Genomic DNA, 19,152 nt, shown 5'->3' with positions numbered 1-19,152 from the left:
ATATGCAGCTATCAGAATTCTATCCCTGCAGTGCACTCAAATTCACAACATGATGATGGCTTCATTTGTTCCCTCTGTAATTGGATTATGCAAAGCTCTTGGGAAGTAATTGGATGGGAAAGGAATACAATTTGCAGATTATAAATAAAAATTGAATGCATGGATCCTTCTTGGAGTACTTGGTGCATTTAGCAGTGAAAAACAGACTGCCGAGTTGAAGATTTCATAACACATTCAAGTTGTCAAACCATGTCTTGTTAATGAGCCGATCCAATATCTTTTGATTTATAAAAGATGTCAGCTTTTCTATTGTTCTTTGGCTTCATTTGACCCAAAAGTCATGGATAAAACATGTCAATGTTATTGTCAATGGACCTAAATTCAGCAACAAACTGTGTACAGTGCTTCATAATCAGTAAGAAATTTGCTTTTTAAAGATGAAAATCTAACTGTTTTGATGTAGACGATCAACTTGCCCTTTATAGGTACTCTAATTGTATATGACCTGTGAATTCATACTTTTATGGGAGAATGAAATGGATCAACTTCATTCCCAGAAAACATTAGGAGTAAATGTAAAATAATATGATTTAAATGCGAGAAAAACTCAGGTCTGGCAGCAGCTGGAAAGGGAAAAGGAGAGAAGAAAACCCAACAATTACCTTCATATAGCAAATAAAAATTCCATTGGTGTTTTTCTCTCTCTACAGATACCAGATCTGCTGAGTTTCTCCAAGATAGTGATTTTATTTCAGCTCTCCAGGATCCAGTATTAATGTGTATCTTAGTTGTGTACTTTTAGCAGAGTTCAGCCAATGTACATTTTGAGCTGATTGACTTCGCATCATTGAGGTATTGTGAAATAGGATAGCCAAGGTAGTCTTCAAGCAACATAACATACCGAGATACAAAACATGTTAACATCTTGTTTTTGCTGAACTCATCAATTTCTTTGGCTCTCATTCACAAATGCTTGTCCACACAGTGTATGTGACAGGTAACCTAAAATGATCTTGAGTTTTCCTTAATAAATTTTGGGGAGGTCAAGATTGAAATGTTCAACAAAGGTTACAGGTCTTGCTATAATCCTCATACAGGCCAAATCCCCTCTTAAAATGTTATAAATTGCCCAGCAACTGAGAGATATAACATGCCAAAAGTATAAACTTTGAGAGTTTTACTGTAACAAACAGTAGAAATCAATGTTGACTAAGCATTACTTAGGAAGTAAATTACCAAAAATGAACTTTTCCCATTAGCAGATTATATTGAAAAAAAACTCCATGCCAGAGTTATATGCTGTGACACACATTCAGTGGATAAAGCTCCTCTCGGCTTTCCAATAGATTGTCTTTTCCTTGTAGGATGAAACTTCTAATGTCCTTTGAAAAATCCTTTCATTTAATTTCCTGAATTTATTGAACCGACTTTAGCATCAAGTCACCTTTGGGAAACTCCGTGGTTTTAAAATGTCTTCAAGTTCTATCTCTCTGAAACAGTCAGTCTGTTCTCATCTGCATTCTATTTAGTGATTAACCAAATATAACATTACCCTCTGCTTGGTCCAGCAATTTGTTTTTTTATTCTCTCTCTGGACCTCTTGGTCTGTGGGTACAGGAGCCTTGTTGAGAAAGACTAGCTGCTCCTCTTTATTATCTAGATGTGAAAACTGATGATTGACTTTCTGTGGCATTCAACATGAGTTTCTTCCCCATGATAACCAAAGTTCAATATAATTTGCAACTGATATTCTAGAACATCCATTTCAAAATACTTCATATGTCAGACACCACATATATCAGACATTCTGTCTAAGGGAACACATGCTAGCATCATTTATTTCTTTGTATGGTTACTGCCTAATTGACAATACCTGTGTGAAAACTTGATCAAATACAGGAAAGGGATTACAAGGAAATTATTTTTGTTATATTAGTGTTAAATTCTTTTCCACTTTAAGTGCAATCATCAATGAGACTAAACAATTAATTCTTGGTTTTCACAAAGCTGTACCTGTTTTACAAATTTTAATCTTGGTCAAGACAACATTCTTGGTTTTGTTAGTGTTAAAATTATTTATAGAGTCTGCTGAGATAAAGAAGATTTTAATTTTATTTAAGAAACATCTTACAGTGGCTTCACTTCACCATGCAGCTGTAAAAAAGGAGTAAGAACATCTGGTATTACCTCACTTCCTGTCTCATTAGCATAGCAATTAGATTTCACCCCTTATACTACAACTTGTTGTTAGAGACCAGACCAGTCTCCCTAAACATATTTTACGGAGCACACTTCATCAGGTGGTTGTCACAAGACAATGTATTGTTTAACCACCATTAATCAACTATTCCAATATAGGCCACATCCCACAGAAAAATCAATATCCAATAGAAAGAAACACTGAAAGACATTATCTGGCCTGTCTGATTTCTCATTCTTTATCTTAGTCTTCAATCCAGCAGCAGACAGAACTCTAACTATCCACTCCAGTAGCTAACTAACAACAAAAACAACTGAAAGCAAAACCAATGTCCTCTAGGTCTGTGTGAACCTGACTCTGCCCACTTATGATTCTTTTGCCTTATTCTGTTAAAACACCCAGGGAGAAATCCAAAGTTATTTCCAAACTGCTTGTTGGGAGGAGACACCTCGTCACCATGTGACACAAGCTGTCTTCAAGAGGAACAGGATGGAACACATCTCTTAAAGATGAAACATTTTGACTCATGCCTGATGAGTATTCTCAATGTGTTTCAAAAGTGCATATAAAAAGTAGAAAGCAATGTGATTAACTATAATCTACTTGTAGTGAGAAGTTTTACTTATATTTTCAAATCAAACTGTTGAAAGGTGTCATAATAAATCTCTGCAGCAGGTGGATCTTGAACGCTAGTTTCCTGGTCTCGAGGCAGGGACAATATCACTAGACCATAAGGAGTCCTAAGTCTACACATTAAACCTGAACTAGAAATCTATACACACTGGTTATTTACAAATTAACTTAATGATCAGTGATTAAAGGCTAATTCAAAGACAAAGCAGAACACTGGAAATAAAAACTGAAAATAGTTAAAGTAATTAGCAGGTCAGCAGATTCTGGAGAAAGAAGGAATAAAGTAGTAATAACCTTTTTAGGACAGTATTCTGTTGTCAGAAATGAAAACTATTGCAGTGTTCAAGAACAGTGGCAGGGAAAGGAAAGGGATTTTTGATAGAATGGAAAACAGGAGTAATAAATGAAAACAAAATTGAAGAGAGTGCTAAAGCAAGGACATAAAACATAAATCTGAATGACATGGAAATGGCAAGTGGAGAATCACTATCAGCATGTGCTGTCTGAGGAAGGAAAGAGGGAGTAACAGTTAGAATCTTAAATTATGAACTTGATGTTGAATCCAGATACCTATAAGAATGCCTAATCAAAAAATGATGTTACATTCCTCAAGCTTACACTGAGCCTCATTAAAACAGTATGAGAGACCCAAGAACAGGAAGGTCAGTATGAGACTGGAGTGGATAATTAAAATGGCAAAGGATCAGAAGATCAGACTGAATGGACACGTTTAGCAAAATGGTCTCCCAGGCAGTTTTGTGGTGGGTTTTTCTGTTCGGATAAACTCATGTCAAACTTCAAGGGTTTTTTTTTCAAACAAAATTAGTTTGCATGATGATCTTGCAGTCAACAGTTGAACCTAATGTACTCAATTTCCAACCTTTGAACAGTTTTATTCAAATAATTCTATCACCATTATATCACCTCAGAGGCTTATCTACGTATTCCTTAATCCCTAATACCACATATTCTGCATTACTATCACACCACTTTCTCCCCATTTACAGCACAACAGATATAATATATTTGAGTCTAATCTTGATTTCAAGCTTTCGTTTATTCACAGCAGTTGGATTGTACAGCCTTAATGGGAGAAACCATTGTGAAATTTGGTACACCCGAGCAGTTACACACCTGCATGTAGTACATTACAGAATATCATGGATTACATGTGATATCACGGAGTAACTTTCATGTTAACATTGACTAACATCATGCTGAATAAGGTTGAAATAAATTCAGTGCATTATCTAATTTTGTTCTTACTCATCTGGATGGATTTATTCAGAGATTATACAAATCCTGGCATATCATCAGAAACTACTTTGCATGAAATGTGAAGGATATTCCATTTAATTCATATACACTTCATTTATCTCACCCTAATTGGTAATTTAATGTGATCCTAATACTGTGCACCTATCAGTTTTCATTGTCTTGTCCCTCTTTGAAGTGCATTTAATACTGAGTCCATGAACTTCCAGTTTATACTCTATGTTATCCACTTAACCCTCATGCAAGCTTCTGATGATCCAAACCTATCTGGTGCCAGTACTTAATATTTAAAAATGCTCCTTAAATATTAGGTCCACTTTGTGCTGGGATTGCTCTATTTTTCCTGACTTTTATCAAACGAGCCATTGAAATCCATTCCCAAGTGATGCAAGTCAAGCAGACAATGCCGAGGCCCAAATCCGCTTGTTATCATTCAATGGCTGTGCAGCTTCACTACAACATGAGAAAACACTTTTAAAAATGCACATGAGGTGAAGGAAGAATTGCTTTAAGAATTTTGAAATATAAATCCTCCTCTTGTTACATAGCTAATTCTAAAAGGAAGGTAAAGTCACTATATTTCCAGTGGGCCATAAGGATGTTCTCTCTTTAGAGAGAGGCAACTAGTGGTGGTTTAACTTGGGGACTACCACACCTTGGGTAAGGGGGAGAAGGGAAGGAAAATGACCACAGCCAGTTCAGGAAGTGAATCCACACTGTTAACATTTCACTGCATTACAGCTGGCCACCCAACCAAGTGATCAAGCCCACAGTACAGTAATTGGGTGAACAGAATCATAAATTGCAAAATAAAACTCTTTGCATTTTGCTGTGGCTGTCTTCATCAACCACAATTGAGATTCAGAAAAAAAGATCATGTTTCAAAACCAATCAGCTTTCTTGATTTTCCTCTGGGCTTTTCTGGGTTGGCTCTTCTTCTTCTGCTGTTCTTATGGACAGGTACCTTTCAGAGAGCTATTTGGTTCGCAATCTATACTTGATAGTTTTCTTGGCAATTCTCCCTCTAACTGTTCAAAATGTCTGATTTTATACCCAAAACATCAGATCGTTTCATTGGTTTGATGTCATCAAAACACTAAATTCAAATTCAATTGAATTTTGGTATCTGGGACATAATTTAAACTTGGCTGAATTTGAATTTGATTCTGTTCCATAGCAATGCAACTCTAGCTATTTGTTTCAACCAAGTGTTACATTTTTACCTTGTTCAGGACACTGTGTTTTCAGTCAGTCCTTGCTAGCTTGCTTTCTCTCTTAAAGGTACAGTACTCCTCTACACCTTCATAACAGTATGGATAGTTAGAGGGGAACATACATTTGTTTCACTTGTTCTATGAGATGGTAGAGATTGCAGTTTTGGAAAGTACTGTCAGATAATCCTTGGAAAGTCTATGCATCATATAAGTATTGGTTTAAAAAAAAATTCAAAGCCTGCGCAATGTCTGTCTTCAGTGTTTAGAGTCAGAACAAAATGTAGATATAAATGTCAAAATCCAAATACATCTTGTGGGGTGCATTTAACATAAGAGCTGTGTTTATCTATTGCACTGCCTTTAGTCTATCCACATTACTGCTCTCTTTCACACACACATACAACTTGATAAAAAGAAAGAAAATCAAACTTGGTTTAAATAAGTTTTTTTTGTCTTTTCATTGCTTTCTAATGCTTTCTCTACATTATGATCTTCCAGCTCACAGCTTCTATTTTCCTTTCCATTTTGCCATTAATATCTTAGACATAGATAAAACATTATCTTCACACCCACTGATGAGAGTCTTTAATCCACTCCACCTTGAACTCTTCAATGGTATATTGTGAAAAGTTCAAAACATTGTTCATCATTGCATCTAATTAGAATACAAATGCAATGTTCTCCATATCAGGCTAGATTGCCCATTATTCATCAGGCACTGCTACAAACTAGCATCCACTGGATACCAGGCTAATACTGCCAGAGCTAATTTGACTCAACAGCCTCAGTAGACCTCCATTCCATCTGTCTGCACATGATTTGGATTTAGTTTCTGGATATGAAAAGACGTTCTTGTTGTAAAACATTGCAACATTTAATCCTAATGGTTTAAATAAAATATGCAAAATAAAGGAGAGAGGAAGAGCTTAGAATGTCAACAAACATTATAATATTTAAGTTTTCCATTGTAGTAATTTGCAAACTTTGCTGAAAGAAATGCATGTTAATAATGTGCAAAGTTTCAATTTTTGAGTCCAAATTGATTAAATTAATTTTTAAAAAATAGCTGAATTAAACCTAAACCTCTTATCCCATACAGTATAGGCTATCATGATGGAGAAACCATCCTATACATCCATTTGTTTCTATACCAAACAGACCTCATAATCTCTGTCGATAATCTTGGATTTCCCAGAAGGTGTGTGTGTGTGCGTGGTTGGTGACTGTTTTTACTTCAATCTAAATTGCCTTTAGTTTTGAGAACACGTGTCAGTGAATTTGTCCTGACTATATAAAAAAGATATTTTGAGTGAATAACGTTTCAGGAAAATGTACTGTTTGTCAGCACAAATTCATGTTGTGCCCCGATTGATTTTGTCTGCATCTTGGAATATAAAATGGTATTGAAAGCCTGTTCATTATCTTCTAGATCTGAAACAGTGCAGCTGCAGTTTTATTCAGATTTCAAATGGTGAATGCCGACCGCCTTAACTACTTGACCTTCAAAATGTAACAAGGTACAATGTGCGATTCAGAAGCAGAGCATCTTGGCCTCATTTACTTCTAACTTCCTGAATCATGTTCAACTTTGCGAAAGGACTTTGTCATAGGAGAGTGACCTATATTCAAATGCTCAAATGATTGCCGTTTCTCGTCCTGTTTGGAGCATACAGAAGGGTTTTTCTCCTGTTCAAAAATGTCACAGAAACAATTACGTGAAATCAATAACATACAAAAAAAGCTTTAAAGCTATGACTCCTCAAATAATTTATCATATTTAATAACCATCAGTTTTTATTTACTTGCCAGCTGGAGAGGATGAATATTTAATATTGTTCTTGAAAACAGAACAGACTTCTGCTAAACGCTCATACAATTTCTAGCATGAATTATTTAAATGTATTTTAAATTCTAAAATGCAACAGTTTTCTCATCAGAATTATAATATCCAAAGGGATTTATATTCTAAATACATACATGAGGTGTTATTCTCAAATTCAGGTCAGTTCTGCTGATCTTAATGGAATGTTTTGCTGACTCTTTCTGGGCCATGATTATTTTGTGGTCTCTTCAGGTCTTCCTACTGCTATTCAATGAGATACCTCAGGGAAGACGATTGTGATAATTTAGACAATAGGATTCGAGAGTCCTGAAATTGCAAAGTGAGATGTTGCCATCTGAATTCTCAATGTACTTGTGTCAACTTAATATCTCTGCTATTTTAATCAGAGGCATTAATCCATTTAAAATTAATGGGCAATGTTTCCATAAAGACAAAAGAGATGATAGATTTATAAAACACCAACCATGGCCTCATAAAATAACCCCAAGAATGTTTTGAATTACTTTTGAAAATGTAAACAAAATGTATTTGAAATGCTCGACATGTCAGGCGGCATCTGTGAAACAAATAGACAATAACTTAATGGTCAGGTCCTAGGGAGTGTTGCTGAACAAAGAGACTTGGAGTGGAGGTTCATAGCTCCTTAAAAGTGGAGTCACCGGTAGATAGGATAGTGAAGAAGGCGTTTGGTATGCTTTCCTTTATTGGTCAGAGTATTGAGTACAGGAGTTGGGAGGTCATGTTGCGGCTGTACAGGACATTGATTAGGCCACTGTTGGAATATTGCATGCAATTCTGATCTCTTTCCTATCGGAAAGATGTTGTGAAACTTGAAAGGGTTCAGAAAAGATGAACAAGGATGTTGCTAGGGTTGGAGGATTTGAGCTACAGGGAGAGGCTGAACAGGCTGAGGCTGTTTTCTCTGGAGCATCGGAGGCTGAGGGGTAACCTTATAGAGGTTTACAAAATTATGAGGGGCATGGATAGGGTAAATAGGCCAAGTCTTTTCCCTGGGGTCAGGGAGTCCAGAACTAGAGGGCATAGGTTTAGGGTGAGAGGGGAAAGATATAAAAGAGACCTAAGGGGCAACTTTTTCACACAGAAGGTGGTATGTGTATGGAATGAGCTGCCAGAGGAAGTGGTGGAGGCTGGCACAATTGCAACATTTAAGAGGTATTTGAATGGATATATGAATGGAAAGGGTTTGGAGAGATATGGGTCTGGTGCTAGCAGATGGGTCTCGATTGGGTTGGGATATCTGGTTGGCATGGGTGAGTTGGACCAAAGGGTCTGTTTCCGTGCTGTACATTTCTATGACTCTAATGATTTTGTGTCTTTAGTTCAGATTTCCAACATATTAGTCTGTTGTTTTAGTCCAGTGCTTCCAAAGTGTAGTCACTGGTGTGATGTAGAAAATTTGAAGAAAAATGGAGAACTTCAAACAAACATTCAATGTCATGTTTAACGTCAGGGCTGAAAAGTAGTTTTTAATAGTCAGAATTCAGAAAAACATTGGATCGATTGCATGACCAATATGTTCCTTTTGCAAGTTTATTGGAGGATAGTAAGGATTTTTAGATAATAGACAATAGATGCAGGAGTAGGCCATTCTGCCCTTTGAGCCTGCACCACCATTCAATATGATCGTAAATAGGAAGGATATTATTAACTTGGAGAGAGTTAAGAAAAGATTTATTTGGATGTTGCTGCGATTGGAGGGTTTAAGTTATAAAGAGAGGCTGGAGAGGCTGGGACTTTTTTCACTGAAGCACAGAAGGTTGTGCGGTGACCTTATAGAGGTTTATAAAAACATGATGGGCATAGATAAGGTGAATAGCAAAAGTCTTTTCCTAGGGTGGAGGAGTTCAAAACTAGTTGACGTACTTTGAAGGTGAGAGGAGAAAGAGTTAAAAGGCAACTTCTTCAAACAGAGGGTGGTTCGCATGTGGAATGAACTGCCAGAGGAAATGATAGATGTAGGTACAATTACAACATTTAGAAGATGTTTGGATAAGTCCATGAATAGTAAAGGTTTACAGTGATATGCATCAAATACAGGCGAATGGGACTGGTTTAGTTTGGGAAACTTGGTTTGCATGGACAAGATGGACCAAAGGGTCTGCTTCCATGCTCTATGACTCTATGATGTAGCAAACCAGTGAGCCAATTACTATGGTTTTTGTGTGTCAGATAAACTTGGAAATTAGTTACATTGATTTGGCTGTCGTTTTCAAATCACACACTTTTGTAGTAGCATCCTGTGTTGGAGGATGGAAAATGGACAGATGGGCATGTTGAGTATCCAAAATGATCAGAAAGAAATTGTGATTGAATAAGATGCTAAACAATTAACTAAATTCCACAGTAGAGGCTGGGATTTATGGCATTTGTGGAATTATACAATGCGATTGATCTGGAAATAAGTTAAAATTTGTTTGAATAATTCCTAATGGCAACTTTTTTCCTGTTTGTGATTTATTTGGAAAGGCTGATTTGTACTGTTGTTCTAAGTGTGCTGCAGAATTTTGTGTGGTTAGCCACTTTATTGAACCACTATTGTCCATGTGGTGAGGCCACTCTGTATTCTTAAGTGGTGGACTCCAGGATTTGATCCATTGGCAAAGACAGTGGTCTGTGTCTTGGAGGTGGTAATGTTTCCAAGTTCCAAGTTCCAAGGTAGCAGAAGTCAATGGTTTGGAAGGATTTATTGAAGCCTTGGCTAGTTGCTACAATATAAGTGTTACAAAGTGTTGCTATTGACTGGGCCTGTACTAGAAGGATTGACTATTTCAGTTGATGGATGGAATTCCAACCAATCAAGCTGGTTCATTCAGGATGATGCAGACCTTTGTAAATGCTATTTGAGCTTCACACATCCAGGCATGTGGAGAGTTTTCCTGCATGCTCTGCTCACAAATGGTGAAAGAAAATTAAGGAATTAGGGTTGACTTCTCACTGCAGAATTCCCTAACCTGCCTCTAACCTGCTTTTGACTGGTAGTTGTTGTTGGTCAATGAACACTCCAGTAAATTGATTGCTGTTGCTGAATTCTCCTGCAATGCCACTGAGAGGTGATGAGACAAGTCTCTTGTTGAAGATTATGATATTGAAGTACTGGTGTTGGACTGGTGTGTACAAAGTTAAAAATCACACAACACCAGGTTATAATCCAACAGGTTTAATTGGAAGCACTAGCTTTTCGGAGTGTTGCTCCTACAACCACCTGATGAAGGAGCAGTGCTCCAAAAGCTAGTGCTTCCAAATAAACCTGTTGGACTATAACGTGGTGTTGTGTGATTTTTAACCTTGTTGAAGATGGTCATTTACGCAGCATGAATGCAATAGGCCAGATATAAGCTCAAGTCTAAATGTTATCCAGGTCTTGCTGAAATGTTTGGTGTGAATACTTGTTACCAAATATAACACACAGAAAAACAAAATCTGGTAAATTGTCCCCTTCCAGATATCACTATGTTTCCTTTCTTTAGTGAGAAAGTACATCTAATTCTTTTTTAAATTAATTCATGGGATGTGAGAGTCGCTGGCTAGCAAGCATTTGTTATCTGTCCCAAGTTGCCCTTGAGAAGGTGGTAGTGAGCTGCCTTCTTGAACCTCTGCGGTCTATGTGCTCTAGGTTGACTCACAACACCATTACAGAAGGAATTCCAGGTCTTTTGACCCTGTAACAGTGAAGAAACAACAATATACTTCCAAGTCAGCATGATGAGTAGCTTGGATTTAAATTGGATTGAGTCAAACAAGATTAGAGATTTGAAAACAAATGGAACAGACGTCTAGAGAAGAATATTGATTTGGACTGATCTTAGGCCGGGTCTTCTAGACTCAAAACGTTAGCTTGCTCGCTCTCCATGGATGCTGCCTGACCTACTGTGAATTTCATCATGTTTTGTTTTCAGTACAGATTCCAGCATTTACAGTAGTTTGCCCCAATGTTAATTTGGACTCAATAGATACTTAACTAGCTGATATAATCAGAATAAAGATTGAAGGTTTGCAAGATTGCTGCTTGATTTTTTTTAAACTGTAGCTTGATGGAGAAAAGTCTATATAAAAAGTCTTATAGAATGGGATGTGAAGAAAAAGACTTATGATGGATTAATTCAGGGACTTTGCATGAAACAGACATAACAGACAGACACATCTGAACAGAATCAAACTGATTTGGAGATGCCTGTGTTGGACTGGGTTGTACAAAGTTAAAAATCACACAATACCAGGTTATAGTCCAATAGGTTTAATTGGAAGCACTAGCTTTCGGAGCACTGCTCCTTCATCAGCTGGTTGTCACCTGATGAAGAGCAGTGCTCTGAAAGCTAGTGCTTCCAATTAAACCTGTTGGACTATAACCTAGGGTTGTGTGAATTTTAAGACTCAAATTGAATGTACTTTTATTTGCACATTTGTTGAATTGCTCATTCGTGCTTTTCTTAGTAAATTAGTATAAAATAAATTTGTTAGCTATTTCCAGGGAATAAACCAATGATTATTGCTCAATATACAGTTTTGAAGAGTTTCTTTAACTATTTGATTATCACTTGCTGGTCGCATTTTTTGCCTTAATGTTTAGTTTTAAGGCCCAAGGGTGTTAACTCTCTAGCCTCTCCTAGATTCATTATTTTACAGAAAATTAAAAAGTTAAGTGCTGTAATATGTGTCAGTCACAGACCTAAAGAACACATTTTAATGCTAAAAATTAAATGTATAAGAAGTTCTATCAGGAAATTAATTTTTTGATTAGGTTCAATATTCAAGGGATTTTTGGTTAATTAGACAGTTTGAGACCTTGCATTTTAGTTATGAAATAGAGCACTACTTAAAAAAAATCGCCTGTATTTAAAGTCAGATCTGTAATACTATTTAATAAAACACTTATATTTCCAAGTGAACATGGATCATTTAGTGCCAAATTATTTCTAAAAATTGCGTCATTGCTACTCTATACAACTCACCGTGATGTACAGCAAAATGTCCTCCTTATATAGTATCATACTAATCCACTTCAACTTTAAAATGTGACCTTTACTACAGCTACAGGACCTTTCTGTTCCTTGGATACTCAAGATCCCTACTGTCTCACAACAAGCTTACTGAATTAGAGCCAATTAGTGCTGAATCCAGGTCAGTGCAACACAGTGATCCTGTCTCCACTAGGAACTTAGAAAATTGCTTCAACACATTTTATATAACCTCTTGACAAAGAAAAGATTTCAAATTGTTCATTTCTTTGAATGTTTCAAATAAAAGATTTATCACTCTATAATAGGATGCTAATTATACTTCTGTGCGTGTTGTGTAATAAAGACAATATAGGAATAAAATAATCAAGAGTATTCTTGTTCATAACTTTAATACACTTAGAGCATTAACATGCCCTTTAGCTTGATATGAACATTTTGAACCAAACTCACATTCTTTTATTTCCAATTACCCATCTCTTGAAGCTATTTGTAAAATGCTGCTTCAAAATTCAATTCTTAACTCATTGAAAATTGTAGTGATTTTAATGAGGTCAGCTAGGTGGACCTCATAAAATATGAGTTCTCTGAGTGGAGATGTTAATCTGGTTCAATTAGGGAGCCCTGGCTGACAGATGTAAACAGGAGTGTCAGAGATTCTGTTCACTCTGAGAGCAGGCTCTGAGGAAGTTGGACCAATGTCAGGTACAATGTACTTGTAAATAAAGGGTGACTTGGCGATGGGATACAGGCTTCTGTCGAGTTATTTCACTGGGGATGAAAGAAGGAAAATGCCATAGAATAGAATCCCTACAGTGTGAAACAGGCCACTTGGCCCAACAAGTCCACACCAACCTACTGAAGAGTAACCCACCCAGACCCATTTTCCTTTGACTAATGCACCAAACATCATGGGCAATTTGGAACGACCAATTTACCTGACCTGCACATCTTTGGTTTGTGGGAGGAAACCCAGACAGACATGGGGAGAATGTGCAAACTCCACACAAAGAGTCACCCAAGGCTGGAATTCAACCTGGGTCCCTGGCACTGAGAGGCACCAGTACGAACCATCGAGCCACCATGCTGAGCCCCTGAAGGAATTTGCTTGCAATTGTCAACTTTGAATTGGGGTGAGCATTTCTGGCATCAAGCAGTTATTTGGAAAGCTTAACTCATTCTTATCCACCCGTCAAAGACTGAACCTGGTATGTAGAAAGAATGCATTAACTTTTCTTTGCAAATCTCATTGTGGCAGATGAAAAGCAATGAGTAATTCTCTTGACAGCTTATGGACCTGTAGTTGTTTGTTATTAGGCCCCTATCATTTCCTGAGGCATGAGAAACTAAAACCTTTCAAGAGTTTACAGGTTTGGTTTCAAGCATATTACAACCCCAAGCCTCCTTTAATTCTTAAACGCTATCAGCTTTACTCAGCAGCTTGAGAACTGGGGAGTCCGTGCCTGGGGTTTTGACAAGGTTAAGATGACTGGCAGAGGCATGTTACTTTAGTTTAACCCTTAATGAGACAGTGAGAGATTATTTGGTGTCTACTAGCTGAAGCTCAACTGGACTTCAAACAGGCACTAACATTAGCTTTATCATTAGAAAAATGCAGCAAAGGAGCATATCAGTTGAAGGATATTCCAATAGAAGCCGGGCCGACTGAGCTTGGTGGACACCACTTGAGTGAAAGCGATTACATAGCCTTACTCAGGGCATATCCTGAACAGAGGATCTCTAGGTTAGCCCACAGCAAAACCCCAAAACAAAGCAAAGTCATGGCTAAATGATTAATAGTTTCTTAAGGATATGCTCTGGAAAGCCATTGTAGTTGCTAATGGTGTGCAGACTTGAGAAAGCAAAAGAGATTCACTCGGCCGGAATTGAGTAAGAGAACTCATAGACCGGTATCCAGGAGAGTACACACCCTGGAAAGTCCACCTATATCTGGCTTGGAACACTTAAATTACTTGGTGACATCCAAATCAGAACCAATCAAAATAAACATCTGGTTAAATGGTTACCCAGTTCTAATGGAGGTTCATACTGTCCATCTATATCAGTGATTACACAAACAGTCTTCAACAAAATTCAATTTGGTCCCTAACCCATAAGTTTGTGTAAGACCTTGGCTAGACTGAGAAGCAATGCTGGGGAACGTTTACACATAAACAGTTCCGGTCTCAGATAAGAATCAATGAGTTCAATTACCACTGATTGTAGTAAAAGGCTTGATGGGTGAAATTGGTTGGGAAAGTTTCACCTTGATTAGCTCAGCATTAGAAAATGGTTAACTGAAGTCCTAAATAAATACCTGATTGTTTTTCAGGAAAGCCTAGGGACTATCAAAGGAGCCTTGCATGTTGACCAGGAAGCAATTCCACAATGCTGCAAGACTCACTCAGTGCTATTTGCCTTATGGGCAAAAGTAGAGACAGAAATCAGGAGGAATGGAAAGAATCAATGAACCAGTACAGTTTGCAGAATGGGCAGTCCTGATCATACTGATAATGAAACCCAAAGTTCGATTTGCCTTTGTGGGGATTTCAACTGGGAGAAAGTGAGGACTGCAGATTCTGGAGATCAGAGTCAAGAGTGTGTTGCTCAAAAAGCACAGCTGGGCAGGCAGCATCCAAGGAGCAGGAGAATCAATGTTTCAGGCATAAGCCCTTCATCAGGAATCCTAATGAAAGGCTTATGCCCGAAACATCAATTCTTCTGCTCCTCGGATGCTGCCTGACTTGCTGTACTTTTACACTCTCGACTTTGTGGGGATTTTAAGCACATGGTAAACTGCTCCTTGCAGCTGGATAAATAGCCAATTCATCAAAAAAGAAAACTTGTGTGCAAGGTTGGTGCGGGGTGGGGCAGGTGCGGGTTGTGAGCTGTCCTTCACAAAGCTGGACATAAGCCATGTGTACCTGCAATTGCAGTTAGATGAGGATTCCCCCAAGAAATAATACCCATTAATACCCATAAGTGTGTATACCAAGATACCAGGCTGCCATTTGGGGTACCATTAGCCTGTGCCATTTTTCAGCAGACAATGGAGAACACTTTACAAGGTCTACCCACATTGCCATGTACCTGGATGCAATGCCAATAACAGGGAAGACCAATAAAGAGCACTTAGAGAGCTTCAACAAAATCTTTGGATGTTTCTCCAAGGTGGGCAAGTGGCTTGGAAGGGGAAAAAAAGTATGTTCCTACTTGGGCTACAGAGTTGTCAAGACTGGGTTACACCTGTTGGAAAATAAAGTGAGGGCAATCAAAGTGCCCCAGCTCTCACGTCTGTACCAGAACTTAGGTCTTTCCTTGGATTAGTGAATTATTACAGAAAGTTCAAATGTAATCTAGCCTTTGTCCTGGCACCCTTACATCCACTCTTGAAAAAGAGTCAGCCTTGGAGCCAAGTCATAGCCTTCAGGGAAGTGAAGAAGCAACTATCAATGTCTAAGGTGTTGGCACACTATGATCCCAAGCAAGATCTGGTGCTGACATGCAATACCTCTCCATACAGTATCGGGGTAGTGTTGGCTCACTGATGGCCCAGTGAGGAGGAACACCCAACAGTGTTTGCTTCCTGGACTTTGGCTGATGCAGAGCGCAAATACACCCAGATAGAGGTGGAAGGTTTTGCAGTCATCTTTGGTGTGAGAAAGTTCTAGCAATGCATTTACAGACATAAATTTGTAATAGTAACAGATCACTAACCCCTGCCAGGCCTACTCAAAGAGGACAAGGCAGTGCCACTCATAGCTTCAAGTTGAATTCAGCAGTGGGCTCTAATATTAAGTGCGGACACTTACAAGTTGGAACACCATCTGGAAAGGCAAGTAGCAAATGCAGATGCATTGAGCTACCTCTCGCTAGCATATACACCACCAGTGCCACCACTAGAAGAGTCCATTCTGGTTTTAAACTTTCTGGACACCCTTCCAGTCACAGCTGACAATATCAGACCGTGGACACAAAGAAATCTGATCCTGGCAAAACTAAGACAGCTGGTGGGGATGGCAGAGATAAAAATAAGTGAAACCTTTCTGGACCTGGCAAAACCAGATCATAGTAGAAAATGGCATACTATTACGGGCAACAAGAGTGACTGTCCTGAGTGAAGGCCACTGCCAGATACAGGCTAAACTCCACTAGGGTCATCCAGGGCATCCAAAATGTAGATATTGGTAAGAAGTTATGTTTGGTGGCCAGAATTGGATGTAGACATAGCTGCGTTGGTGGACCATTATTGAGAATACTAACAGACACAAAATAACTGCCAGCACCTCCCCTACTTTCATGGGAATGGCCGAGTAAACCCTGGACTCAGTCACATGTTGAGTATGCTGACCCTTTTATGAGTTCAATATTCTTAGTCATTGTGGATGCCCACTCAAAGTGCTTGAGTTCATTCGTCAAACACGAAGACAACAATAGAAAAGCTGAGACCATATTTTGCAATACACAGGCTCCTAGAGGTGTTGGTCACAGACAATGGGCCATTGTTTACCAGCAAGGAATTTGAATATTTCCAAAAATCGAATGGGATTTGGCACTTAAAGACAATGCCATACTGGTCTGGTGAAAAGCACAATCCCAACTTTGAAGGCAGGCTTAAATAAATGGTCTACAGTGAAACTTGATACCAAACTGTCCCGGTTCCTATTCTATTATTGGACAGCCCCTCTCACCACTACAGGGACAGCTCCAGCAGAGTTGCTAATGGGGAGAAGACTCTGAACCAGGTTGAATCTGATCTTCCCAGACCTGGGGGAGAAGAGTGAAACAGCACCAGGAAAGTCAGTGCTGGACACAACACTGATCTAAGTGAGTTTACGTCAGACGATGAAGTTTGGTTCTGAAACCACATAAATGGCCCTCCAATGGGTAAGAGGCAAGCTTGACATGAGATCAGGTCCGTGATGTAAAAAGTGAGGCAGTCCTGAACAAGCACGTGGACAACATGAAAGTTGCGAACTCACGAACAGGGCAGGTGCAAAATGTGGCCAGCTCCTCAGAACGGTCAGAAAGGCTGTCAGAACCCATGGATTCTCCTGCTCCATCTAACGTTGTTAAAACGTCAGACACTGAGATGGACATGACGGATGTTGTAGCCATGATGTCTTACCACATGATGAAGTGGGTGAATATCTTCCAAGACACCCCATGCACAAGAGGAGGGATGTGGTCCGGTATATGCTAAGGCTGAGTCAGAGGAACCAGAACTGGTACAAAAATGCCCCAGGAAAGCCTACAAGAAAAAGAATAGGCCTTTATCCATGGGGGAGGGATTATAATGAGGCCAGTCAGATGGACCTCATAGACACCAAAAAGGATGGTGATGGAAAAGCACAGCCAGTCAGTCACATCTGAGGAGCAAGAGAGTTAACATTTCGAGCATAAGCTTTTTATCAGGAATGCAACCCCAGACTCAGTCACACATTGAGTATGCCGGCCCTTTTATAGGTTCAATATTCTTTGTCATTGTGGACGCCCACTCAAAGTGCTTGGACATACATAGAAACATTCTTGATGAAGAGCTTATGGTTGAAAAGTCAACTCTCCTACTCCTCGGATGCTGCCTGACCAGCTGTGCTTTTCCAGCACCACACTTTTTGACTCTGATCTCCAGCATCTGCAGTCCTCACTTTCTCCTGGACCTCATAGAATATGAGTTCTGTGACTGGGGCCATTAATCTGGTTTAATCAGGGAGATATAAACAGGAATGTCAGAGGTTCTGCTCACTCTGACAGATGGCTCTGTGGAAGTCAGAACAGTGACAAGTATGGTGTATGTGTAAATAAATGGTGATTTGATGAAGGGGTTCTGGCCTCTGTGGAGTTATTCCAAAAATGTTTATCATACCTTTCAAATTCATTGGGCTGCAGTTTAAAATTATTTTCTTCATTTTCAAATAACCATCTCCCTATTGCTTCATCCTGTACTTATTCCTTACAGACTATTTTACAAACTTTGGGTCTCTGTACTCCTCCAATTTTGTTTTTAAGCGTCTCCAATGACTTCAGCTGCCAAGGCTCTGGAATCTTTCCTTAAGTCGCTCTGGCTATATCTATTAGTCCTTCTTTAAGATACTGTTTAAAGCTTTTGATTTTTGCTGTCCACCTCCGAATGTAGTTTCATATCAAAAGTGGTTTCATAATATTCCTGTAAAAAACACTGGGACTCTTTACTAAGTTAAAGCCACTGTGTGAATATAAGTGTCTCTTTTGCCAAAATCCCCAAAGTATTCCTGATTTTCACATAATGCTGACTTTATTTGAAGTAAATGGAAGCAATTTACCTCAACCAACTTTAACAAGCCTCTTTACAATTTGACCACTGAGATTGTCTTTCAGCTTCCAATGAATTAGCATCATTAGTGCTTGTGCACGTATTCAGAATAACTCCAGAGTTTAACAGAAAGGCAAGAATGTCCTTAAGAAAAAATTACAAACTAGCTGTACTGCAGAATGTTGAATATTTGTTTTCTCCTTGTTCCTTCATTTTTTTTAAAGAGAGAAAATTATTGCTTAATAGCGCAAGCATGACTTTTACAAGCAAAAGTTGTGGTGCCAAGAATCAGGAATTGTCCAGAGTTAGACATAGCGAGAAAAACTGTAGCAAAACATTGATAGTATCATCAAATGGTATGCATTGGCTAACTGACCCCTTAAGAAAGGGAAGGGCTTGACCAGGTGCTAGAATTTCAATAAGTTCTATTATGTACTCTGTATCCGGCTGACCAAGCTTACAAATGTATTAGTAAGCTGTCTAGACTCCACCAAATATCTAATTGGCTTTACAAAGTTTGCTGCTTAAATTAACAAAGTAACATTTTGGACTTGGTCTCTTTAAGCTTCTTAGCTTCTTGAGAGTCTGATGCACCTCTTGAATTGAAGTGTGAGGTTCCTTGACTTAATTAATAGACCCTTTTCAAACAGCTGATGCTTTTGTGCAAATGAAGTTCAATATATTGCATCTACCAGTTGCAATGCATGATCCTACAAAGT

The sequence above is a fragment of the Chiloscyllium punctatum genome, chromosome 23 (genome assembly GCF_047496795.1).
Source record: "Chiloscyllium punctatum isolate Juve2018m chromosome 23, sChiPun1.3, whole genome shotgun sequence".
Classification (NCBI taxonomy): Eukaryota; Metazoa; Chordata; class Chondrichthyes; order Orectolobiformes; family Hemiscylliidae; genus Chiloscyllium; species Chiloscyllium punctatum.
Note: the sequence above shows the minus strand (reverse complement) of the source record.